This window comes from Manis javanica, chromosome 2, assembly GCF_040802235.1.
Source record: "Manis javanica isolate MJ-LG chromosome 2, MJ_LKY, whole genome shotgun sequence".
In the NCBI taxonomy this organism is placed as follows: Eukaryota; Metazoa; Chordata; class Mammalia; order Pholidota; family Manidae; genus Manis; species Manis javanica.
In genome coordinates this window covers 91,017,424-91,045,007 of record NC_133157.1, presented here as the reverse complement: position 1 = coordinate 91,045,007, position 27,584 = coordinate 91,017,424, and the positions used below count along the sequence as shown (strand labels likewise).

At 56.6% G+C, this 27,584-nt stretch overlaps 1 protein-coding gene across 4 annotated transcripts in view; it reads right to left on the bottom strand.

The window, feature by feature from the left end:
- SEMA4D (semaphorin 4D) overlaps window positions 1–27,584 on the bottom strand; it is a 97,628-nt gene that overhangs the window by 40,663 nt on the left and 29,381 nt on the right. The gene's annotated exons all lie outside the window — the stretch shown is intronic.

Below are 27,584 nucleotides of genomic sequence, written 5' to 3'. Positions count from 1 at the left end.
AAGTGGGCCTAATAACAGTGCCTATCATATGTGGTTGTTACGAGTACCTATGGGTAACCTCTGTGAAGAGCTTGCCCTGGGGCCTGCCTGGCACCTGGAAAGCACTGTCTGAGCATTACCTCTGACTCTTACCACCAGTGGAACGGGCCCAATAATGCCCATCGCTATGAACACTCGGTGGGATATAAAAAGCAGGGTCTGGCGCCAGCATGTAGAAGCTCCCTGCACCCCAGTGACTGGGGCTCCACCAGCCTCCTCTGCCCACAGGGAGCTCAGGGCTTGGCACCCGGGTTTGCCTGGGGCTATGTCCTTGCTCTCCTGGGACAGGGTCCCTGCCTGCCACTGCGGTTCTGGTTGTAGTCAAGGAAAGAGGTCCCAGGCCCCTTCTGCTCAAACTCCTGCTCCCAGCTTAGAAGCCTGTCCCGGAGGTGCCAGGGCCGCATGAAATGGGGACCCCCAGTGGCAGTCAGCACACCTTCTTCCCCATGTGCCCTGTCCGGATGGGTCTGCACATTAAAGCAAGACACCGTTCTCTCCTCAGAGGAGCCCAGCCTGAGACAGGCTCGCAGCAATGGCAGTGACGAGGGCCGGGCGGCACCCATGTTCATGGGACAACCTCTCTGGGAGCCAATGACAGGGCCTGCTGGAAACTTCTGACCAGCCATTCTCCACCAGGAATTTAGCTGGACACATCCCCACGTGTGCAAGAGGCCCAAGTCCAAGGCTATTCAAAAGGAAAATTCTGGAAAGACCCAGAAGTCCATCATCACATGTGTGAGTGGGCACATACCTGTGTGTACACATGTATGTATACTGTCCCCACCTGAACTGACACGTATACCATTGTGGCCCAACGACAGGGTGGAGCACTACACAGCTGTCACAACGAACAGAGGCCACGGAGATGGAAGGATGTCCAAGAAGCTTAGCTCAGCAGCAATTAATGTTCCCAACAGCAGATCCAGTACAGCCCCATTTGTGTGGTCACCTGGTATGTGACCACTTGGTGTGTGTGCTTGGTCAGATCAGAACTGAACCAAGGGCCTGTTGGCAGTGAGAGGGCAGAGACAGGCTGTGGTCTGCAGTAGGACTATGCTTCATTTTTCACTATTTGTATTTCTTAGGACTACCTGAATTTTTACCTTAAGTATGTAATCTCCTTAATTAAAATATTTTTAACCTGATATTAAGAGGTATTAAATGTCAAAATCTGGAAAGTAAAGGGAAGGCCAGAGAAAACATTTCTGGCTATTTCAAAGACTATTAAAATGTAATTCCTTTTCTGAAGTTGGAGGTTTCTGGCTGATCTGACATGTTGTTTGACCTCCTTCGGAGAACCTCTGGCAGAGGAAAGCATCCCAGTGCAGGTGAGTGAGGCAGAATCCCAGCCCGTGGGTGGGGGAGATGGCTGGCAGCTGCAGGGCAGCAGGAGCAAAGACCTGGAAGTCCCAGAAAGAAGGACTCCTGGGCCGGCCGGGGCAGCGGCTGTGTGAACTGCACCTCACTGCATGTGGTGTCAGGTGGTTGAGCACCCTTCATGGCTGTGCCTCCCTCCATGATTAGATACGACCATGCTGGATGTTCAGATTGTTGCTATTTCCCACTCAAAACTCACTTTTAAAGGCTTTTTTTTTTTTTAGGAGAGCAAGGGAGAGGCTTTTATTTAGAGAGAAAGCCAGAGCGCACAGAGCTCCTGGCTCAGGCCAGGAGGGGACAGGAGAGCCCCCTAAAGGCTGATTTTAACCACAAGCAAAGTTTGACCTAGAAGCTCTTCTGTCTAGAAGACAGAGCTTACCTGCAGAGACCTGGGCGCCACACAGAGGACACTGTGGGATGGCCACAGGTCTGCCCTTTCACCTGTGGGGGGCAGGAAACAGGCTCAGAACACTCACACATCACACCCGCAGGTCGGCTGCCACCTCCCGGAAATGGCACAGGCAATGTGCACGACTTTCATCTGGCTGTCTTCTACGCTGTCCCATTAATCATGCTGTTTCTGAAAAGGTGCACACTGCCTGCTATAAAGCAGCCAACATCTAGCAAAACATCTGTGCACTTCTTTCAAGCCAACTGGATGCTTTGAGTTCCTGGTTTTTCTCCCCCTTACAGGAGAGGAAGTGAAATGTGCTGGCCAGAGGACAGCTCTGAATCCAACCTGCCTAGGTTCAGATAGTGCCACCACTGCACAGCTGAGTGACCCAGAACAGGTCACACTGCCCTTCCATCTCCTGAGACGTCCCCAGCCCCTCCCCCAGCCAGGACCCCTCCCCAGCCTATCCCCTTTCCAGTACCTCCCCCTACCCAACCCCTTCCCCAGCCTCTCCCCCACAGCCCCACCCCAGCCTTTCCACAGACCCTCCTCTCTCCAGCCCCTCCCCCAGCCTCTCCCCAGACCCTCCTCTCTCCAGCCCCTCCCCCAGCCTCTCCCCAGCCCCTCCCCTCCCCGGCCCCCAGCCCCTCCCCTCACCACCCCAGCCTCTCCCCGGCCCCACCCAGCCCCTCCCCCTCACCATCCCAGGCTTTTCCCAGCCCCCCCTAACCCCGGCCGCTCCCCCTCCCCAGCCCCACCCCGACCTCTCCATGGCCCCGCCCCATCCACGGCCCCACCCCAGCCTATCCCTAGCCCCACCCCTCTCCAGCCCCACCCCGGCCTATTCCCCAGCCCCACCCGCCCCCAGCCCCACCCCGGCCTATCCCCAGCCCCTCCCCTCTCCAGTCCCTCCCCGACTCTCCCCAGCCCCACCCCCAGCCTCTCCCCAAGCCCCTCCCCTCCCCAGCCCCACCCCAGCCCCTCCCATCCCCAGTCCTGCCCAGCCCCACCCCAGCCTATTCTCAGCCCCTCCCCTCTCCAGTCCCTCCCCCAGACTCTCCCCAGCCCCACCCTCAGCCTCTCCCCAAGCCACTCCCCTCCCCAGACACTCCCAGGCCCCGCCCCTCAGCCTCTTCCCCCTCCCCCAGCTACTCTCTGCCAGCCTCCTCCCCTCCTGTCACACCCACCTGTCAAATCCTTGTCTAGCGCTTGGCTCATGCCAGGGTAGAACTGCCCTCAGAGAACAGAGGCCTGGACTCAGCCCGGTTTCACTTACTGACTCTTGCAATAAATTAAGCAAGAAGAATAATGTACTTCCCACCAAAAGGCAAAGGCGAGAAAGTGATGATCGGTAACAGCAAGGCTGAGGTCCTGCTGGATTCCACCAGCCGGTCACACCTGGGGGTTCTATCAGCTTTGCCACACTCATGCCCACACTGTGGGTGGCCAAGGGCACTCGTGGCACTTTGAGATGGGAGGTTGCCCACATCACCCATGCCGAACTTCTGGGGCACACACATGCCTGCCCATACTCTGGACATCTAAGGGCGCCCCTCGGCATGGGCCCAGAGACTCAGACCAAATTCCACAGCCCTGGGGCACCCCATGGGGCCCCAGCCATGAGGCCCCGCTGCCTTCGGGAGCAGTAGTGACAATGCCCACCTCACGCCCCCAATCTCTCAGCACCCTGGTGAGACACGTGTTCGGCGCCGTGTCCAGGAGAAGCAGACTCAGAAAAGGCAAACTGCTTCAGCACTTCCGTCAGGGCTGGGGTGCTCTCCCTCGGAAGTCAGCATCACCCCCAGGTCTCGTCAGCATGTCCGGGGTCTGGAACCAGCCACTGCCCTTGGCTGCTGCTCCCTCTCCAGGAACTTGACAGAGATGAGGGGTCCCAGCCCCACCAGCGCCTCAGAAACGGCGGCTCCTTCTCCCTACCATTTGCTGGGTAGTGAAGGTGCCCCTGAATCTGCCCAGAACCATCAGAACCTGAGGCTGGCTCAGAACTTAGCTCTGGGCCACCCAGCCAGTGTCCTACACCCAAGTGCTCACAGTCCCCCAAGTGACCTCAGGGGAGTGCATGAGGTTCTCCCGGACACCAGACTCCTCCCCTGTTCACGGCCTAGGGAGGAGGATGTCTCCTTTCAGCTGCAGCAGGAGGGATGAGCCTGGGAGACTCAACAAGCCCAGGCCTGGGCCGGGATTTCTTTTTTAAGTCTCAAAACCACAAAATGCCACTCTCTTTGCCTTCATCTTCACTTATTCCCTAAAAGTACACAGCAGAATTACAAAGCTGGGCCAGCCTGACCCCAGGCTGCCATCCACTTGAGTCAGCAGGGCTGACTGGGCAGGAGGCTCTCTCCTTGCAATTGGCCTTCCTCCCGGGATGTGGCCTTTGCTCCCCGATTAGCAAAACCCACCAGGGAATTCACATGCCCCAAAGCGCAGTGAAGGCCCCAGGACACAAGGAACGTCAGCACCCGGGTGCTGCGGGCTATAGCTTCCACACCAATTTGGCCCTGGAGTCAGCTGAGCCCCTTGCCTTGTCAATTTGAGACTCTGTTGCCTCTGATCCATCTTCAACCCACACATCAGTGGTGGCTCGTGGCCACTGCAGGTGGGTGAACTGGCTTCCCAGGGGCTTTGGAACAAGGCAAGTGGCACCCACACATGGAGACGTGAGGAGGGGAAGCAAACGCTGCCACCCCACCCCCCAGGCCTGGGAAGGTCTGGTTTTCTAAGCAGGTTGGGGGAGTGGCTGGGGGAGGTGGAGGGGCTGGGGAAGCACTGGGATGCTCCCAGATGCTAAGATACTCACTGGCCAACAATCTCCAGAGGCCATCAAGACAGAATTCCAAGCCACCAGTGGAGGCGCACCCTGATCTAAGCGCCACTGCCCATAACTCTAGGGGTCCATGAGGCCAGCATTGGGCGTGGCTTCCTCCCCCCATCACTCTGCCCATTGTGGCTCTTCTCCCATCTTCCAGATGCTTCCAGGCCCAGCTGCCATGGCTACTGCACCCTCCCAGGGAGTAAGAGGAGCAGCCGACCTCAAGTGAAGCAGGCTCCACCCGGAGGAGCCTGGTCGGCCTGCCTTGCCTGCCCCCAGGGTGCTGCCGAAGCCTCCAGGGATGTCAGCCACAGACAGAACAGACCCTGCCCTGGGGGGAGTGGGTCATCAGAGCAATACAGCTGTGTTCAAAAGAGTAAGTGCCCACCTCCCTGAAGGTGGCAGCAAGGTGCCTGGGTAACCTCTGCTGAAACCCTGCTGTGAAATGAGGTGCACATCACAGTGAACCCAGCACAAGCAACCAAGCAGACCCCAGACCTTAGAATCCAGGGATTCCCTCTGCAGCCTCCACACGGGAAGGAGGCGCACCACCGGTGCCAAGCCACCACTAGCCAGCCCCGGCCCCTCAGGCTGCAAGCTGCCCTGCTGCCTAGTCTGACGGTGCCAGGACCCCATGAAGGCCCAGTGCTCCCAGCCGGGCCCCCCCACAGTAGCTAGGGTGTTCCTCTTCTGAGCCCTGTGTCTCTTCCAGATGATTCAGGACATGGGACATGGAAAAGCAGCAGTGGGTGTGTCACTGTCACAGGATGGCCTTCCAGGGCGCAAAGCTCAGCCAAGTGACCCTCCCTCTGTCTCCTGCAGGCCTCCCAGGGACCAGGCTGGGGAACAGTTAGCAACAAGCAGGAACAGAGGCAGAGTGGTCTCCTTAATTCCAGCCAGAAGCACATATCCTCACAATTGATGAGGACCAAAATCAACTGAAAAATCTAGAAGTTCTAGAACATTCTTACACTATGAAAAGCTGCTTACAGTCCCATGAGGGCCCTGCCACCCAGTCCCCACAGAGGATGGTGTCTTGGCTCAACACAACTCAGCTCCTGCCTGTGACAGCACAGAGGCCTTTCTCAGTGGGCATCACAACCTCTGGGGGCGGCACACACTGGCCACCTTGCAAATGCTGGGCACCCTCACCCAGTGACAAGGAACATATGGAAAAGATGCAGGAACAGAATAGAGGGGACCCCAAATGTGGCCCTGGGCAGTGCCAACCAGAGGAAAGGGCTGTTTTCCCATATTCTGGGCCCCTTTCCTAAAAAGCTGAGGAAATGTAACTCATTGCGCTTCACTGATCTGTTTTGGCTGTCAGGCTTATCCAGTCAGTGGAAAGTGCGTGTGCACACATCAGATGGCCCCGTCCTGCTGATGGTGACATGGCTTGGGGGACTCACTGCCGTGGAGCTGTACCTAGAGTCTCGCCAGCTGGCTGTGCCATCCTCCTAGGCAGAACCAAGGGCCGCCCCATGAAGGCCAATGCTCTGGTTTCTGGACACACTCTCTGCCAAGGGGTGGTATGTCCCAGCAACAGAGACCGCATTGTGCCTCCCGACTGGCATAACCCATGCTGAGCACCAGGGGCCTGTGGAAGTGCAGCTCCGGCCTGTGTGTCTGCCGGATTCCTGATGACACCCTCTCCCAAGACAGTTCCATGTGGGCAGCCCCCTGGCCCCCACAGGGGCTCAGTCCTCCCACGAGGGGAACGGTTACCTGGCAAGGGCTGCTGGCCAGGCCCCGGGTCTCTCAGGGTGGGCTGCTGCCCTGTGGGGTCAGGGAGTGCCTGGCGGGTTGCCCACACACAAACATGGACTGGTTCCAGCCCTGCCACTGGGAAGGGGCCCTGCCCTTGCCAGCAGAGCCCCCCGCCAGGCCTCACTTCGGTACTTCTGCTTTCCCTGACCACGCAGCAGGATGCGGTCTAGACGCGCAGGCACTTTCCCAGGCTCCCAGCGCCCCACTGTCACAGCTTCCTCTGGGCTTACACTGTGTCCCACACGGTGCCACCCTGTCACGTCCCTGCCAGGGATACCTAAGCCACTGCAGGCCGGACATAGTGAGGGATGTGGGCCAGGCCTATGAGCGCCTGCAGAGGGCAACACCTGCGGCTGCCCAGGTGGACACTGGGCAGCAGAGGACCGGGTGGGAGACCCCTGCCAAGCACCGGGAACAGCTCTCCGCGTGGCACAAATGCAGACTGGGTGAATCCTCAGCCCTGGGGCCCTGGCCTTTTCACTTCAGCCAGGAGGAAGCCGAGGCAGACCATCCTGCCCCTGCCACCCTTCCCTGTCCACCTTGGCCAACAGGTGCCCTGTACCCGTCCACAACCCATGCCCAACTCCAGCAATGACACACCAGCCCTGCCTTGGGTACAGGGTGGTGGGCGCCCCTGAGTGGTAGTGCCCCCCAGAAGAGCAAGAAGTGGGTGGCCAAGCTGGCTGCGTGGGGCTACCAGGGAAAGCAGAGCGCTGTTCTTATCTTGGACCTTGTCGGCAGTTAACATGCTTTCCCTCAGGACTGGCTTGGCACTACCTACCCATCTCCAGGTCCCTCAAGGCCTCCGAGACCCTCAAGTCACCCACACTCCGGGTCCAGAAGCTGACCACAGCACAGGGGAGGGGTGGGGGACACGGGCTAGGCCCATGAGACAGCGGGACAGCCAGGGCAGCCAGCTCCTTCCTCCAGAGAGGCACCCTGTGGGGGCCAGCTCCCCCCACCCACAGGAGCCACGGGCTGCAGGCCCCCTGCCCTCCTCCCGGCATCCCAGGGAGAGCCTTCTCAGGGCCGGAAGAGGGGGTCAGGTCACCAAGTGACAGCAAGAATGTGCTGACCCCTCACATTCTTCCAGCAGCTCCATGAGCCAGGAACCATTATCACCATCACTATCACCCTGTTTCGCAGATAAGGACACCCGGGCTTGGAAACGTCCGGTGGCCATGCCAGCATCAAGCACTGTGGCCAGTATTTCAACACTGCCTGGAAGCTCCTCAGGGCCAGGAAATGAAAAATCTCTTCCCTCCTGGGAGACCCTGACTAGTGGGCCACATCAAGTTAGTAACCACACCTGGGCCTGCTGGTCTGGTTTAAGTCTCTCTCTTGTCAAAAGTTCAAACTTGCCCCAGCGGGCACTTCATAAAGGACGGGTCCGACTGCTGACAGCTGCACCGGGATCTCCAGGCCCAGATGCAACCCAGGAGATGCCTCTGTTCAGGAGTCTGGGAAGCAGGCTTTTCCAAAGGCACATCGCTAACTGGGTCAGTCAAGGGTGTGTGCTACTCATTCTCTATAGCTAGCTTTTAAAAAAAGCACAAATATGAAATAAAATCATTCATCCAAGCTAAAGTCCACACAATGAGCGAAGAGCCAGCCATTTCAAGCTCCTGTGTTTCTGTCTGATGCCAAACTGTTTCAATGGACATTCTGAAAACTCAGACAATAAAACTTCATGAAAAGCCCTGTAACTACAAAACCTTATCAACGTTTCCAAAGTTGTAGCCTCACCCTGAGCCATGGGCACCAAGGGGGTGGTCCTGCAGGACAGGCCCCAGGCTTGGGGTGCCAATCACACCCACAGGTGTCCACAGGTGGTAAGAAGACTCTAGAAACATTTCAGCCACTGGGAGCAGACTCCTTGCCTTTGAGGACATACATCACAGAATTTCAGAACCAGGAGGAATTTTTTCACAGTACTCTCCACCATGCAGAAAGGAAACTGGAAGTACCTGCCCCAGCCGGCCCAGACCGCCCTGGTTGCCTGGCCCCCACCTGGTGACATCCCTGGGGCCACCTCGACCCTAAAGGGCTGAGAAGAGCCACACTAGGCAGCCCCTTGCGCACACACACACCCACATGGTCCCCTCAACCCTCAGTGGGAAATGTAACGCCTCCCAGGGGTGCCTGGCCCCTGGCTGCAAAGCCCTCACCCTGCGGCAGGGGGAGGGAGGGTGAGATGGGCCTGCTTTCTGGAGGACTCTGACTCACTCTGCACGTTTACTTCCTGGCCCCAGCAATCCCAGCAGTTCAGAAGGATGCCAGCCCAGGAATGTGCACCTACATGTCACTTTAACAGTAAAAATTTATAACCTAAATGCATGCCTGTCAGGAACTGGCTAAATAAATCATAATATTATAGCACACTGTGTAAGCAGCACAAAAGAAATCAATGCTTCTGACCAGAAGGGACGAACGCAATATGTTATATTAAACACGAAGAGGAGACGATAAAGCAGCACTAAATGCAGGCTCACTTCCCACACCCAGCAGGTCGGCAGGTCCAGCATGCACACGGATGCCCTGGCCCATGTAGGCAGAGCAGCTCTCCTGCTTCTGCAGGTGCCATGGGCCAGGGTGCAGGTCACAGGTGGAGGAGGGGTGCTGGGTGCCATCAGTGCTCAGTGCTTAGTTCTTGGCTGGGACTTAAGGGCCATCTTTAAATATCCTCTTTGGAGTCTCTTGTATCTTACGATTTTTTTAAACTTAGTAAATGCATTTTTGTGTGTGTTTTTTTCTTACAAAACAGTCATGCTTCCAAACATCAGTGTTCCCAGATTCTTTCAGCCTTCTTACCCTCAGGCCACCCTATAGCAATGGGGAAGGTGGCCCCAGGTCCCCCAGGGGTGTGCTCCTGCCATCCTCCAGCACATTCAGTCCTTCCAGCCCTCAGCTGGACCAGACCTGCACTTCAGGGCTCCTGGCACAACTATGTGTCCTCCTGTGTCCATGTCCCTGCTGTCATACCTCATCCACCCCACATCCGTGCTATCCTGCCTGCCAAGGGCTGGCCTTTCCACTTATCCCCTGAGACCCAAATCAGACTGAGTGCCAGGGTCCAGCCCCTTACCACCTGCATGACCCTGGACCAGCTACTTAATGCCTCTGCCCCTGGGACTCTGAGCTGTAAGATAGAGCTAGTCTATTTAATTAATAACCACTCCCCACATACACAATAACTACTAACAACTGAGGCAGTATTGTTAAGACCTACCATGGAATGGCTCTCGGCCACCTACTAAGCCCCTAATGAGGTCTTCCCAGTGTAGCTGTCTGTCTCCACTAAGGGTAGCTCATATAAAAAAGTAACTCCGCCAAGCTTCACATTTTACTCATTCTTTGACTTCTCCCCAAAGCAGCTAGTCATGGACGGGAAGAGCCTGTCCTCAGCACCTGGGGAAATCCACCTGTCTGCACACCTCCAGCAGCTCTGGCTTTGGCCTTAATCTCATGGCCTGTCCTGACGGACATCACACTGGGGGTAGCACATGCTCACCTGGGGCCTCTGAGGACAGGTGCTGCTGCCATGAACTGACTCCCAGAGATCTAATGTTTATGGTCCAAAGTGGAAAGAGGATGAAAACCCTGGAGGCACGAGAACACTTGGGGTGTCCAGGGACACACGGCAGCCTGCTGCTCACTGCACACCTGGGAACCTCACTGCCCTCAGGAGTGCCCATGCCCCCATCCCCCCACCCCCACTCTGCACCCTCTGCACTGGGGAGTGAGGCCCACAATGTCAGCCACTTCGGGCACCTGCGTTGCCCTGGTAGTCCTGCTCGATTTAACTCTACAACATTCTGAAATGGGGCTCAGTCTGCTGTGGCTCTTGGCCAGATGGCTGTCTCTAGGAGAATACAAATCAAACGGCCATCCCAATCCTGGGTGTGGTTAGATTATTACATTTTTAAGTGGCTGGAGTCTGAGCCTCTGAAGGAATGAGGTACCATTAGAGTCCACTCAGCAGGAGGGGTGGGCACAGTTGCCGGGCAGCAGTCAGCCTGGCCACACAGTTTCTGCGGCGCCTCAGAGTCCTCCGCTCCCTTACTGAGGTCCACGCTCGCCAGACGCCCCCTGCAGCCCAGGCTCCTACCACACTTGCAGTCAAGGATTTGGAAGCCCTGATCGACACTTGTACAAGGACCCAAGCGCTAACAGATAAGTTTGTGTGGGACTGACAGATAAGTTTGTGAATTAACAGCAGTGCAAGTACATTGACCTCCTTTGCCCTGAGAAAGCAGAAGCTAAACCTGCCTGTGGGAAGGGCACCCTCCCTGCTCCTGGAGGGGACAGGTGTGCGCATCCCCGAGGGAGTCCAGGGCAGGACCCCTTTGCCTTGTCAGTCCCTCACAGACTGATCTGTTTGCACGCAGGCCCTGTGCAAACAGGACAGAGTCAGGGGTCAGGTAAGCGGAAGGCGGCCCTCCTTGTTGCTCTGTGGCTGCTCCAGGCCCTAGAGAGCTAGAAAGGCCCATGGGGTTGGGGGTGGGGGGACCGGGAGCCGGACTGGATGGCCGGTAGCTGTAAACCAGGGACGGAATCACGAGGGCCTCAGCGAGAGCTCTGGCGTCCCCCTGGCACTCCCTCCTGATTACAGTAACGAGAGCAACTAAATGAACAGGACAGTCCAGCTAAGCAGTGTACCCAGCACACACCAGGTGAGCCTACAGGATCAGAGACCCAGACATACCCTAACCACAAAGGGGTGCAGCTCCTTGAGGGGGGCAGACTGAGAGCCACCAGGCCAAGCTGAGCAGACTCCCAACTCTGCACACCCACACCTAGGCAGCACCGCCCACACAACCCCGCCCACACCCGGGGGTCAGCACTGCCCACAGCAGACATAGGTGGAGGCACCCCAGGAGGAAGCAGAGCACACACTCCCCACAGGCGGCTCTGGAGTGTTGATCAGTGGATTAACAGTGGTGCAAGGACACTGACCTCCTTTGCCCTGAGAAAGCAGAAGCTAAACCTGCCTGTGGGAAGGGCACCCTCCCTGCCCCTGGAGGGGACAGGTGTGCGCGTCACTGAGGGAGGCCAGGGTAGGACCCCTTTGCCTTGTCAGTCCCTCACAGACTGACCCGTCTAGAAGCTGTAAAGGCTGACTGCTTTGGTCGGTTCCTCAGGACTCCCATGCATATGAAATTTCTTTCTTTTCCCACTGATGTGTCTTATAGCAATTTAATTACTCTACCAGCCACAGAGCCCCGGGGGGAGGAAGGGCGAGGTTCTCTTCCCCTATAATCCCAAGTGTCCACAGATGGCCACATAGATGAGAAGATGCAGCACATACACACAGTGGAAGATGCCTCCATGCCCACAGGGAAGGAGCAGGGGGCATTTGTCAGCATGCCTCCAATACTACCACACTGTTCCTGCAAAGTGGCCCACCAGCTCCACCTCCACCCTGCATGGCACAAGACATCTCAGCAGTCTCTCTGAGGTGCTGGGAGCTGCACTAAGGAGAAGACATAGGTGTTCACGATCCCGGGCCCACGGCTAGTCCCCATGCATGGAGGTGAACCGAGAGCGACAGAAGAGGTCACACTCTCCCCTGCATGTGGAGAGACAGAGGGATGACAGCATCTGGGAGCATCTGACAGTGCTCGAGTGCCAGCAGCCCATTGCCCTTCCAGAACCTTCTGCCCCCACTGGGGCCTGTGGCCACTCCCCTGGCCCTAAAAGCATGGGCACCATGCACGACACAGCCCAGCCAGGTCCCTGGAGCAGGAAGGTGCTGGACAGACGACAGGTCTGGCTGGCTTGGCTTAGCCCTGCTGACTGCTTCCCACTGCGCCCACAGCCCAGCTGGGGTGACAGAAACTCTGTCCACATAGCAGCAACAGCAGGGCATCCTGTGGGCACAGTTTGAGCCCCCACAGCCCCTCAGAGTTTGCACGAGTGATTCACACCCAGGTGACTCACACACTAAAGTCTGAATCCACTGGCCTATATGATGCCGCTGCACACTACATTTTACACCTCCTTTGCTGCTCGCTAACGGTTTCATGTATCCTGTCTCTGAAATTGTTTTTGAAGCTCTTCTGAGCACAAGACCACCCCTTACGGGACCTGGGTTGGCTTCCTGTGGCTGCTGTAGAAAATTACCACAAACTTAGTGGCTTAAAATGGCATAATTTGTTACCTCAACAGCTCTGGAGCCCGGAAGTCTGACATGGGACATACCAGGCTGCCGTCCAGGTGGCTGTGCTCCTCCTGGAGGCTGCCTCCAGCCCTTGGCTCGCGGCTCCTCCCTGCAGCCGCACAGCCAGGGGGGACAGAACATGCCACCCCAAGCAGGCCACTTTGGCGTAAGGGTTGTTTTGAGCTGAAGGCAAGTGAGAAGCAGGAGATGAGAGAAGAGCCCCCTGCCCTCCCCTATTTGCCTAAAAGCAGCACATAAATGTTACCTTATAAAACTGTGCCAGGGCCGACACCAAAATGTGTCTGACAACAAGCCTTCCTCACACCTTTTATCTACCATGCGGCTCCCAGTCACCCCCTCACAATGTACTGCTCCTAGGAGCCCAAACCGCCTTTCCTCTGTTTTGTCATTTAACAATTCATCACCCTTTGTGGAAATGATACATAAGCCCCAAGTCTAATGGCTTCTTCAGGTTTTTACTTCTTTTCTCTGAAGCCCCTGTGCCCTTTCAAAGCCTTGTTAACGTGTTGTTTGTCAGTTTACCTCACAGGCTCCAGTGACAGAACCTAAGAGAGTAGGGAAAGGCTTTGTCTCCCTAAGCCATCATCACGGCACCCACCCTCCCCTCTGCCCTCCCGCTTCTCTCATCAGGATCCATGTGATCATGTTTATGTCCCACCAGAAAGCTGAGGACCATCTCCCCATTTCAAGAGCCTTAACTCAACCACACCTGCCAAGTCCCTTTCCCATGTATGGTAACAGGTGCACAGGTTCCAGGAGTTAGGATACAGACATCTTTAGGGGCCACTATTCTGCCTCCTGCAGACCCCTACTGCCATTCAGTAATGTGGCCCAGTAAGGGCCTGATTTTTTTTTTTCTAGAAAGTAGATTTTTTGGTGTTCTCCCAATTTCTTGATGCTGAGAAGTAACTAATATAGAATTCTTAATGCTGAGAAGTCCAAACAAAACCTGTCTGCCTTCTGAGGGCTGAGTTAGCTGCCTGAAAGCTCAGAGCCCACCTGGGTGCTGTGCAGGAGAGAGGCAGTGCCATGGTGGGGACTTACCTGAGGAAGGGAAACCCACCTAGGACAAGTCAGGATAAAGGCAAGCAGAAGGTAATACTAATTTTAAGAAAGCTGGCTGAATGAAAATGCAACTGATAGTTAATAGAAACTGGAAGACAGCAACAGTACCAGTACATTCCGGGGCCATCCAGACCTGACAAGTCATTCAGATGCAAATTTTACCCCAATTTTGGAAGGATTATAAGCACCCCCATTCAGAGCCCCGTTCCTGTGTAAATTCTAACCTCAGAACAATCCCTCCACAGTTCCCGGCCAAGTGCTCCCCTGCCACAGTTCTTTTCACAAGGTCCCGAAGCACCATGCCTTTTCAAGCAGGCCCTGCATGTTCCCGGTATGTTTCAGGCCTCTGCCCTGCCTGGCCCTCTCTGGTTCCCTGACTTCCCACACTCCGGCAGAGGGACGTCCGGCGCGTCCATCTGTTGGTAAAAACAACATTTTAACAGACCCTGGCAGCAGCCCACTGGCTCCCTTATGTAGGGCCACCAGGGCTTCAAGAGAGTCTCTGATTCTAGGCACACCCAGCCCAGGTGCCCCTCCACCTGCCACACTCGCAGCAGGTCCCTTGCCAGGCCCCCACTGGCTTCCTCACAGAGCACACACACACACAAAGAAACCAAGAGACAGAAGCGACCCAACAGTAAGCTGAGGTAGTGCGCGCTCCCGGCCCCCCGTGATAACTCCACGGAGTCCTACATGCTGCCCAGGCCAGGGACCCAGGAGCACACACTTTCAGACAGACGCCCCCAGTCCTGGGGAAGGGTGGCCTCTCCCTTGGGCCCTGGTCACTCTGGGGAAGGGACAGAAGGACGCCTGCCTTATTCAGCTTGCGCCCACTCAACCATGCAGGCACGCCCCAGAACTCGGCCTCCATGCCACCATCCCCACCCCAAGCGGGCAAGAACCCTGTGCCTCCCACCTACCCAGGGACCAAACTAGATCACACGTGTCCAGCACGCACAACAAAGCCAGCTCTGACTGTAAATGACCCTGTACCCAGCAGTTTTTAAATCTTTGATTTTTCTAGAAGAAAATAACAGATCATACCACCTGGGGAAAAGAAAAGAAAGAAAACACTGGACCTCTGGGAACAAACCCTAAAATGCCAAGACCTCCTGACAGCCTCACCTCTCCTGGGCCCTGCCGCCCTCACCTCTCCTGGGCCCTGCTGCCCTCACCTCTCCTGGGCCCTGCTGCCCTCACCTCTCCTGGGCCTTGCCGCCCTCACCTCTCCTGGGCCTTGCCGCCCTGCCCTCACCTCTCCTGGGCTCTGCCACCCTCACCTCTCCTGGGCCCTGCCACCCTCATCTCTCCTGGGCCCTGCCACCCTCAGCTCTCCTGGGCCTGCCCTCACCTCTCTTGGGCCCTGCCGCCCTCACCTCTCCTGGGCCCTGCCGCCCTCACCTCTCCTGGGCCCTGCCACCCTCACCTCTCCTGGGCCCTGCCATCCTCACCTCTCCAGGGCCCGCCCTCACCTCTCCTGGGCCCTGCCGCCCTCAGCTCTCCTGGGCCCTGCCGACCTCACCTCTCCTGGGCCCTGCCAGCCTCACCTCTCCTGGGCCTGCCCTCACCTCTCCTGGGCCCATCCTCACCTCTCCTGGGCCCACCCTCACCTCTCCTGGGCCCTGCCGCCCTCACCTCTCCTGGGCCCTGCCAGCCTCACCTCTCCTGGGCCTGCCCTCACCTCTCCTGGGCCCACCCTCACCTCTGCTAGGCCCGCCCTCACCTCTCCTGGGCCCGCCCTCACCTCTCCTGGGCCCACCCTCACCTCTGCTAGGCCCGCCCTCACCTCTCCTGGGCCCTGCCAGCCTCACCTCTCCTGGGCCCACCCTCACCGCAGGCTGGCTGACCTGCACTAGTCACGAGGAGCAGGCACTCAGGATGCGTGGCCACCCCCGCTGCACAGGGACCTCTGCTGCAGGGCCATCCGTCCTGACAGGACAGGGCCTTCAGGCCCAGCCTGGGTGGGGCCTTAGGGCTGGGCTACCACAAGGCACCCTTCAGCAGAGAAACAAGGCCCATTCTCCTCCCTTTCAATGGTAGGCTGTGCACGATGTGGGCCCAATTGTTCCCTGTGTGGGCTCATTCAGGGGTGTGCAGGGCAGGGCCCGGCCCAGGCTGACGGGGGAGGAAGGGGCCCCCGACCCCCAGGAGGAAGGCGCTTGGAGCCGTTTGGGGGAGACAGGCATTCTGCCAAGGGCCAGGCCCCACCGGGCCTGAGAGCAACACAGGCCTGGCCACACAGTCACCAGTGCCGTGGAGCTCTGGGGTGATGATGGGCAAGCTGCCCCAACCCCAGCCCCTTGGTGCATCAGCGTCCTGCCTGGGACCCATAGCAGGTGGCAGGCACAGGTAACCCCATACAGCCAGCCTCAGCAGTGTTACAGAAGCACGTCCACCCACCCCAGCCTCACCCGGGCACATGCACGGGGTTTGTGGGGGGGTGCTGCACCAGCGGTCCGTCATCCTAGAGGCCAGGACAGCGGTGCCCACCCCTGAAGGAGAACAAACAGAGATGGGAGGCAGGCAAGGCCACTCTGACCTCCACTGTGGCCAATTCTTGCTCCACAAAGGGAGGACAGTGCCTGGACACAGCAGTGATGGGGGGCCTGGCCCACATGTGCTGCCCACAGCAGACACAGGCCCCTGGTGCCCATCTCTGGCCATGGAGGTCACCAGGACCAAGGTCTGGCTGACATATCTGGTGAAGGAACCAGGACCTTGACCTGGCTGCTCACAGGTGACGGACACACACAGTGAGAGCTTGAGCCTCTGCCATGGAACTGGCCATGCCTGCTGGATGGGTGAATGCCACCCCAGAGGTGCCACACCCACCCTGGCAGGACAGAAACTCTCTCTGCCCCAGACCCCAAGTCTAACGTCCTCTGGGACCAGCAAGCGAGGTTCAGTTCCAGCTGCCTGCTCAAACAAGCGGTGCCCAGGGGCTGCCAGGGTGATGGTCCTGCCCCTTGGAACCGGACAGTTTCAAATAACCCACAAGGGCAGGGCACACAGTCAGACTGTGTCCAGAGAGGGGAAGCAGCCCTGCAGGGAAGGACACACAGTCCCAGGCCTGGCTCCAGACCTCTCACCCTTCCCCATGTCAGAGCCTGTGGTGATGAGCCATGTGTGTCAGCACAGGCAGGACGCCAGGCTGGCGTGCATGGGCTTGGTGGGAGCACCACCACGCCCAGGATGGCCTAGAGACAACTTTCAGGGCCTCTCAGGGCTTTGAACAGTGAGTGCACTCAACGTTTGCCAGGTGACTGTGACCCTCATAAGTGACAGAACTGGGGTCACAAAGTTAGAGGAAATATTAATCCACCTCATCAAGAGCCTTCAGCTGTCCATCAAACCAGAATTATGAAAATGCTTTATTCTGTCATTCACACAAGACAAGGCACACTTCTGGCACTAAAGCGATTTGGAGGCAACAAAATGGAGTATTCCTTATTATCTGAATATATTATATACAATATATATTATATACATATTAGACATATAATTTACATATCTTAACACTTTTATGAAGTCTGCATAGATGTGTGCTTTACAAGTCTAGGACATTTTCATAGGGTTATAATAGAGGAGCCACCTGTTTTTAAGAACTGGATTTTTTAAATCCCCTCTACCTTTAAGATCTAGTCATTCAGAATCAAAACCACGCTGGCTTATAAACTGCCTATGAAGAGAATTAGTTCTGAGGGCAATTTTCTTAAAGCAGCAGTAACATTGAAAGAAATTTTTCTTGTGCGACTAATTGCACAAAACAATTAAGGTTCCAGAGAGAGTCTAAGGGTCTCAAACAGCGGCCTTCCTGTCCACAGATGAGTGATGCAGAAGGGGGTCCAGCAGCATTTCAAAGGGCCTTTTCACTCAGCACCTGCGCAGAAGGCAGCTCTCAAGGTCACCGCAGCCCATCTAGGCCTAGGGCCCCAGACTGTATCAATGGGTCAATTTGATTTACAGTAAAAAGCAAGTGAAGCAGCGATTTTATTTATTTTTATTAAAGTATCATTGGCTATACAATCTTAGGAAGATTTTACATGAACAGCATTGTGGTTTCAACATGCACCCATATTATCAAGTCCCCACCACCACTGAAGTGTCTATTTTAAAAGATATCATACCCCCTTTATTAACAGCTAGCAAGGAGCCCACTGTGCAAACTTTGGACAAATGAAAACCAACTGACCCATGTTCAAATTCACTACATTTTAAGCATTCATTCAATCCTATTCAGCTCAAGAATGCCCTGTATAATAACTCTGCCATGGGGCACGGCCGTGGTCAGAGCTGCCAGGAGCACTTACGGCCAGGGGGAGGAGACAGACGGGCCAGCCTTCGGTTCCATGGGGCAGCCGGACAGACAACGATGCCAATTCGTCACCGTCCCCTGACCTGACCTCTGTCAAGCAGGCCACCCAGGATGGGCTCTCTGCTCACCTGCCCACCCTCACCATCGCTGTTCCAGCTGCACTGACCCCCGTGGCCCTGCCTGTTGCTTGGGTACCTTCCACACATCAGCCCCCCAGAGCATCCTCTGTACCATCCAAATGCACTTCCCAGGAAAGTGCCATGATCTGCCACAAAAAAGGAGGCCAAGAAGAACAGGCCATCATGGGGGCGCCCAGGGGCACTGAGTGGTACACAGGACATCATCCAGGTGCCCAGGGGGCTGAGTGGTGTACAGGCTGTTGTGGGGGCACCAGGAGTGCTGAGTGGTGTATAGCCCATCGAAGGGGCACCCAGGGGGCTGAGCAGCGTACATGCCATCATGGGGGTGTCCAGGGGGCTGAGCAGTGTACACGCCATTGTGGAGGCACCCAGGGAGCTGAGTGATGTACAGGTCTAGTCAGGGTTCTCAAGAGGTCTGAGCTATGGATGGGCCATCACACATTTGAGGGAACAATTATTTCCCAGGCAGAGGACTCAGAGGTTCTGAGGTGAAAGGTCCCGCACATTAGGGGTACAGCCAGAGTAGTGATGTGGCCAGAATGCTGATCTCAAAGGGTGACCCTGGGCTCTGGCCACTGCCAGGGCCACACTGTATCAGATGCCCCAGAGATGAGAAGGGGCTGAGGGGAGCCACGGAGCAGCAGGAGGGAGAACACCCCAGCTGGCCAGTCCTAGGGGGCTCCTCCTTGGGGCTGCAGTGTCCTGACTGCCCAGCCCCTCGGCCCACCTGTGGTCATGGCTGCTTCCTGCCTGCGTGGATCCCTGATCGCTAACCCACCTATAGCTCTCTGCTTCAAGCCTTCCTCCTGGGCCTGCACTAAACCCTGGTGAATTGTGGCTTCTGTTCAGCAGCACAGCACCAGGGACAGAGGTGGCAGGGGCTGCCCTGTGCCCACCCGCAGCCCCACTGCCAAGGCAAAAGCAGCCTCCTGCGTGCTGGTGTCCCAGTGTCTGCTAACTGCAGATGGCTCTGGATGGAGCACTGAGCCTCCCCGGCCGGGCCAGGGCAGCACACACAGGATCTTAAGGAACCAGTGCCCACAACGCTCAGAGGAGCCGGGAGCTCTGCAGCCCGCTGGCAGGGGCAGGTGTGGAGCCACCGGAAAGGTCAGAGAAACAGCCACCAGGGAGAAATAGAGTCCAAGGCACCATGTGGGAAGACAAGGACTCTCATTTCTCCAGGCCCCCAATATGGGGCAGCCCATCCTCCCAGGGGGCCCTCCTGCAGACTGGAGGGGCCAGAACAGTTGCCTGGCATGGCCATGGCCCTCAACCTGTCCTCCTTGCCCCTCCCAAGAAGGAAAGAGGCCAGACCACCCGCCAGGCAGAGTGACCTGGTTCACAGGCAACCAGGCAAACCCCAGCCAGCCGTGTGCTGACTGCAAACCCAGGAACGGCCTGTCACACGCAGCCATTCCCTGTATGCAGATAGCCTGACACCCACAACGTCCTGCCGGGGGCTCACTACCCCCATCCTCCTCCCACGGGAGGCCCCGCTTCACCTTCTGCTGACCTTGGAGTGGCGTGCTACAGCCCAGTTGTTCCTGAGGAGCCTCCCTGAGTCTGGGAGACAAAGGAGCCCGCCCCGTAAGCACATCCTGGGCTCCACCCGCCCAGGACTGCCACCCGTGAAGCAGGCTGGGCCACCAGCAGCTGCCAAAGGAGGACCTGCTCAGGGCAGAGTGACTGGAGAGCCCCAGGCCTGCAGCACCCACCCCACCCTACTCCCACCCACCCTGCTGAGGTCAGCTTCTTCATATGCATCTGTCCTGTGTGGGGGTAGGTGCAGGTGGCTTAAGGCACACCTCCACCTGCAGTGTGGGTGGGGCCAAGGCCACCAGAGTAAGGGCAGGCCCTGACCTCACCAGGCTCCCAGCAGGGCCTGGCCAGTCCAGCTGGGGCATGGAGCCAGAGCTCAGGCACAGAGAGCATGCCGCGGGGACACAGAGGGTGCTTGGGGAGCTCCCGAGGGATGCCAAAGACAGAGACAGGGTGCCTGGATACAGCAACATTCACACACGCCAAGGGCACATACTCACCCACCATGCACACATATGCCCGGCCTTGCACACCCATGCCCCACCACACGCAGAGTAGGAGCACCCAGAGGAAACCCATGCCATGGCATGTCCCCAACAAGCCAATGGAGTCAGTGTCAGGTTCCCTTTCACTCCCCCAGGATACTGTTCTGTTTCATCTGTTTCATGCCTTTTTTCTCGGACACTGCTATTTCTCTTGTTTAATAACCTTTAAAAACTCGGCATGCACAGAGGGGTCATTTTACACAGTCTGCTGGTCTCCGTGTCCTTTCTCACCAGCTCTCCCACTGCCACCACATGTGCCTCCCCGCTACCCTGGCAGCGCGGCTATCACGTGTCCACCCAAAGCCCTCTCTGACCGAGAGCCACAAGCATGTGATGCACACGTGCAGCTATGCATGCATGTACAGGGACGCCCCTGCAACACCGCAGCCTCACACAGGGCACAGCACGGGGTCCTTCCCCAGCTGCGAAAACACCTGTCTAGCCGGTACCAATGTGATGCTGGCACATGGCAAACAAACAGGCCAGCAGGACGCAGCACAGAATCCTCAAAGGGTACCAACTTACACAAGACTGTGAGTGCAGACACTCACAGAGCTGAGCGTCAGCTCACCGGTCAAAGGATGGGTTATGGCACCGGCACCATCAGGGCTGGCACACTGGGAGGAAATACAACTGGGCACCACCTGCCTCAAACATTACTCCATATTATGCAAAAGCATTCTGGACATGCACAAAAGCTGAATTCAAGTACACAAGACAAATGTCTGCCAGGTAATCAAGAGACCTCAAGGTAATCTTCCCAATCAACACTGGTACCTATATGTCATAAAAGAAGAGAGGCATATTCAACTGCAAAGTGATTTAATCTTGATGGCAAATGACACATTAATAAAAGTAATTACCAAACAACAGAATTTGGAATAAATGTTTCCAAAGCAAAAGAGAACTGTCAATATCTGTGCTGGCTACCCCTGGCACATGGGCGAGGGCAGGAGAAACAACTGGAGAGGAATGGGGGGCAAGACCACAAGTGGGCGGTTCTCACACAGAGTAAGGCAAACTGTGAGGGACCTTTCAGCAAAGATCCTAAACCGACCAATATTCAGGGAGACCTGCCAGGCAACAAAGCTGTGACTCTGCCTCTCCCAAGCCCACCAAGTCAGAAGGACCCCTCATGCCCACTGCCGAGAGCATATGCGATAACTGGGCTGTACATATCCCTGTAACCAACTGCTGAATCTTTCTGGAAACTGATCGGGGGAGACATACAAAACAGACACACCACCCTGACCCAGCAGCACCTCCTCTGCAATCTGCACACCAGTAGCCCTTGGTTAGGGCTAGGGTTAGGGTTAGGGTTAGGGCTAGGGGAGGTTTATGCTAATGCAGCAGTGTCTGTACCGGCTGTGTTCTTACACATGGCAGCTTTAACAAATAACCACCAACTGGGAGACTTAGAACAGCAGCAATCTCTCCTCTCACATTTCCGGAGGCCAGGAGTCCAAATTCAGTTTCTTTGGGCTGAAATGGTATCAACCAGGGACGTTCTGCCTCCAGAGGCTCCAGGGAAGTCCTTCCTCCTTTCCTCCAGCTTCTGGTGGCTGCTGTCTGGCATTACTTGGTTTGTGGCCACTCTATTAGTCAGGCTTCTTAGAATTAGAATCAATAGGCTGTGTATACAGTAAGAAAGGCTTTAATAATAAATCAGATTATGCTATTCTGGAGGCTGACAAGCCCTGAGATCTGCAGTCAGCAAGGTAGAGACCCAGAAGGGCCAATGGTGCATGTTCCAGCCTGAGGCCAGGTCTTAAGGCCGGAGGAGACCACCTCCCAGCTCATCGGGCTGAGGGGGAGTTTTCCCCTTCCTCTACTGTTGTGTTCTATTCAGGCCTTCAACTGGTTGGATGAGGCCCACCCCCATCAAGGGTGATCTGCTTATTCAGTTTATAGACTCAAATGCTAACCTCATCTAGCAACATCCACAAAGACACACCCAGAATCATGTCTGAGCAAGTTCTTGGATGTCCCGCAGCCCAGCCAACCTGACATAATAGTATCAGCCAACATGCCACATCACTCTGATCTCTGCTTCCATCTGCACCCACTCTCTCCTCTTGGCTTTAAATCACCCCACCTTCCTTATGAGGACACTTGTGATAGCATGTAGGCCAACAATAGATAATCCAGGATCACCTCTGCATCTCAAGATTCTGAATCACACCTGCAAAGACACTATTTCTTGATAAAGTAACTCAGAGGTCCCAGGGATTAGAACCTGACTTCTTTGGGGGTTCGTTCTTCCAGCCAAGGGACCAAGACACCAATCAACCACCCCAAAGTGGCTGAGAAGACAGGACGCATGCAGTCTCACCGCTGACGAATGGGACCACACCTCTGTTGTTTGACACTGAGGACCATAGGCCAACTCTGCTGTCTACTGCGCTGTCCTGAAAATACAAGTGCCCCCTCACACTCAAGGTGTGGCCGTCCACAACCCGGTAGCCAGGCCTTTCCAATAAGGCAGCTAAAGGACTAGATGTAAGCATGAGGCTTCCACAGGAGAGGCACCTCCTTCCTGAACGCACCTCCTGTTACCAACCAAGCTGCGCCAAGCCGTGGCCCAGCATGGGTGGGCTCTGCCTTGCCCACACTCCCAAACCCTGCATGACCCCCACCAGATGACCCCCATATCCTCTCCTTCCCATGCAGCCACCCCAAGGAGTCTCCCGTCTGCCCTGGGCCATCTCACCACGCGGGGCCATGCTGCAACAGGGAACAGCATCCCCTCCCACCTTCGAACACTTGTCCACCCAATGGTGATGGAGGCTGCCTGACGGCCGGGCATCCTGTGTCTGCACAACCAGCCCCTTCCGATGGATGAATGAACGAGGTGCAGTCCCAGGCAAGGTGGCGCACCCTCCGGGAGACTTGGCACTCCAGCTCTAGCTGGGATCCACCCTCTGAGCCAGCCCCCTGTGTCTTGCCCATCCCAGGCTTGGGCTCCCAGAGCACCCTTCCCTCCCTTCAAACTCCATGAGTCCCCAGACTCCACTCCCCACCACCCAAGGGTCGGGGCTGCTGGCCAGGCCACGGACCCTCCATCTTCCTGGTGCTTAGTTAAAACCTCAGCAAGTCCTCAGCTCCCACCCCACCCCAGATCAACTTGGCAGCAAGTCCTCTCAGTCCCACCTCCAAGTAAACACCCAATCCAGCCATCTCCCACCCAGGGCCACCCCTCTCCCCAGCCCACCTCATGCCTCCTCATAGGGCATGTGCACCTCACCTTGGTGCATTCTCCTAAACCCTCAGCTCCAGGACTCCCACCTCCGGGCTCTGGAGCCCTAAGCTCACAAGCCCACCTACAAGCCTGAACACCACAGGAACACTCCAGCCTCAGGGCCTTTGTACCTGCTGTCCCCTCTGCCTGCAACGCAGGCATGGCCCTGTCCGTCCTCCGCCACTGCCCTTCCCCGCAAGGCCCACAGCCACCTGACTCCCAACTAACTTGCTGATCCATGTGTGCTCCGTCCTCCCCAACACTAGAATAGCTTTTCTGAGCAGAGGCCTCGGTGCCCAGAATGTGAGTTCAGTGCACTATGGAGTGCGGGGCCTGGAGGGGCCTATCCCTCCCCCAAGTGTCGGGGGAGAGTCAGAGCTGGCCACCCTGCACCCGTGTCATCCCGATGCTGGGAGTCAGACCCTGAGGCTGAAGCTCCCCACACTGCATGTGTGCGCTCACACTATAGCAGCAGGGCAGATGAGAAACGCCAAGGCCAGTGCACACAGACAGAAACGGAGCAGACACACAAAAAGTCATTTCACGAAAGGCTCGCTGCACTGGCCACACCCATGTGCACAACAGCATTGCCACATTCCCACTCTTTTCGGAGAATAATGGGCCTTTGTGTGATATAAATAGCCTGGCCAGATGTGGGAATGCCTGAGGGGCTCTTCCCAGGACTCTGGCATGTGCCCCGCAGCTGCACGAATGACCAGCAGCCCCTGTTCAGCAGCACCTCAGCAGGACCGCCGTGCAGGCCAAGCAACCACACATCCAGGGCCAGGAGAGCGTTAAACACGGTCCCTCCTCCCCACAGAGCACAGCAGTGCTCATCAAAGCCACTGCCAACACGCAGGTTCCACCTCCAACCAACGTGTGCATGCTACAGTTTTAAGTAGAAATGATGCTGTGGACTCACTGTACCTTTCTTTATCCACAGCAGACAGACAGAAAGAAGCCTGCAAACAGGGAGCCTGGATTGTCTTTCAGGGGGCTGGGTTCCTCACACAGGAGAAACACGCCAGCAGTGAACCCCTGGCTGTGATAAGCTAGCTGTCTAACTGTAACTGCAGAAACGCACAGCAGCAGCGTGAGGAAGCTGACACGCCCGCTCCTCATCGGTGCCTCCCACCTGCGCCCAGGCCCTGACGAAAGGGGGACTCAGAAGCAGAAGGCCCCAAAGAACCGTCTGGATCTGTGAGACCAGCCAAAGGCCAGGTGAGCCAGGTGCCAGCCACGTTTGTCTACAGGTGTTCCTGTAAGTCACACTGAGACAGTAAGCACAGACAGGTGAAGTCACTTTTGAAAATATGCTTTACTTAACCCAGTACAAATCCACGCAGTCCAGAGTCACGCATGGGTACAGTCCCTTCTGGCCTCGGTCCTCGCAGCCCACAGCATATTCATGCTCCCAGCGCGGCCTAGCTCTGCAGGCACACGTGCACAGCCCCATGCCGAGTGGGAGGTGGCCACGGCCCTGGACAGTGCGAATGGTCGGTATTATCCCCGTGTGTCCCTGACAGGAGCCGGTGTGGCATGGGCGTGGCAGCCTCCAGTCACTCTAACGCACCCAAGGTCAAAGGTGAGCAACTGGTGTGGACGGGGGACTGGTCAGCAGCCTCTGCCTGCCTCAGTCCCAGCTGTTTGGGACCCCTTCCTCGGGTGGAGATGGCACCCATGGGCCATCTCTGGTGTGACTTTGGCCTGAGGCAGCCAGCGTGTGTCAGGCTCCAGGTCCCGGCAGCCTCTGGACACCCGGCTCTGCACGTCTCTTGCCCTGTGGCTTCTGGTATCATCTGGACCACATGCCTTGAGATGACACATTTGGGCTAACACCACATGCAGTTCAGGGTTAAGATGGTTACCTGCATGCATTTTGAACAACTCATGGTTTTCCTATCCCTCCTGCCAGTCCTCAGAGACTACAGGCTCAGATGACTCACCATCAGTCCGATCAGTGCCCACAGTGCCCACAGTGCCACAGTTGTGGACTGCCCCGGGGGCAGTCCTGGGCCTCTGTCTGGTGGACAGCCTGCCAGGGCTGCTGCCAGAAGGCCAGGGAGACGCTGCGGGGCCCCCTGATGTTCACAGAAGGAAGGAACTCCCTCTTTAGCATGATTTAACCACATTTGCTGTCATCCTCTGCCCAACTCCACAAGATACTGAGCATCAATTGCTAAAAATAAGCACACCTCCTGTGGATGGGCACCCCATCTCCCAGCCATGGAGCCCTGCCTCTGGCGGCTACCCCCACCACCGACAGGCTTGTTACAGGACACTAGCACCACTGTCTGCACGCAGGTTCTCAGCAGGAGCTCCACGCTGCACAAGCCGGACCCAGGAGAGTCCATAGTGAGACATTACTCCTATCCTGCCGTTCCCTGGCTCCCCAGACAGGGAGGCTGTAGGGCCCTCTGGGCCCCTCCTGTCCCATGCTTTGTGGAAGCTTGCCCACAGGCAATGGCCCGCAATGGACGGCCCTGACCATGTGCCTTGGAGCTGGGCCTCCCAGACCACCTAGTCCCTGCCCTCATGGGGGACACGCTGTCCCAGCAGGCAGCTTCTTGCAGACGCTGCGCCCCTGCTCCTTGTTCTGGGTCAGGCATGTCCGTGGGACATGTCATGGAGATGATGGCCCTCAGAGATGACAGGCCATGCCTACACTGCCCCGCAAAAAGCTTCCACACGAACCACTTCAGACTAGAAAAGTTGATCTCTAAAACATGTTTTTCCACTTCAACACACATTCTAGAGTGTATTTTTTTGATCTTCTGAAGCATTTCCTTTTAAATTGCCTTTCTAAGCAGACTATCAAGTGAAAGGTACAATCAGAGGGAGGTTTCCCACGTGGAGAGCTCCAGGCTGGGCAGGAGTCGGGGAAGGCCACCAGGATCAAAGGGACCAAACAGTCTCTCCCGGAGAATAGCTGTCAGCTCAACACTTTCTGGAGAGGATGAGGTAACTTAAATATCACACATGCTGAAACAAAACTTGCTTTTGGACACCCTCTAATTCAGAATCGTCTGCACAAAGCTTTAACCCAGGTGTCCAGACAGCCACATGGGGCTGTAGGGCTGAAGCGGCCATGCTGCACCCCTGCACACGGTGCAACTGATGGGGCCATACCCCACCCAGCCCGACATTTCCTCCAGCTCCCAGGGTCGCACCCAGAGCTACCCGGAGTGGGTCCGGCCACTTCCCCAGCTCATCTGGAAGTCTGCCCTTAGGCTTCTGGTACTCAAGCCAAACAGAACATCTTCCTCTGACTCTCCTCAACAAGTGTGTGTAAACGCCATGGAAACCTCAGGATCCAAGACAGCCCCACTTGGAGCAGCAGCAGTGATGGGTGGACAGGAGGCGACTCTGAGCTAGTACTCCCCCTAACTTGGGGTATCCACCCCACTCTGAAGCCACAGAGCAGCCATCCCACCCAGGGACACTCCATGAGCCAGCCTCAGAGATGCTTGGGCCTGCAGGGAGGGATGGTGAGGCCATGGGGCAGCTCCCCAGGCCCCCAGCCTCCCGACACCTCAGCCAAGCAGCTGTGTCCCCCAGCTACCGTGACCCCAGGTGTGACTCAGAGGACAAGGGACCACCTGCTGGCTGGGTGCAGTGACAGACACCTTCAAGGATCCCCACATGTAACCCAGGCATGACAAGTCATGTGCTGAGGGTCAGTCACAGTATAGCTCACCTGGCCAGGTGAGGCCAGAGAGTACCAGCTGCACCCCCATTCTGTCTGTACCCCCTCCTTGGCCCTGGTTCATGCAACACATGCACACTGAGTGTGAGCCCCTGGGGGGCCTGCAGGGAGCTGGGGTGGGTCAGGCCTTGCCAGCAACTGTGCTCATACAGTCAGAGTGAAGAACAATATGTTCACAGAAAGCTTCCAGAATCGGGCCCTAATTCAGAATCACGTAGTAAGAAAATGTTGGTGTTCGAGCTTAGAGTTTCAACATTTAAGTCTTAAAATGAATTACAACTTAAAAACTAACAAAGATGAAGAGGGGGAGGTAAAAGAAAGCAAGCAGCACATCAGATTTTTTAGGGTTTTTAATAAACCACCCTCAAAAGCAGGTGACTCACCAAATGTCAAACAACTCAGTAATGCCAAGAAGCACAGACCTGAGAACGCCCTCTGCAAGGGGCTGCTT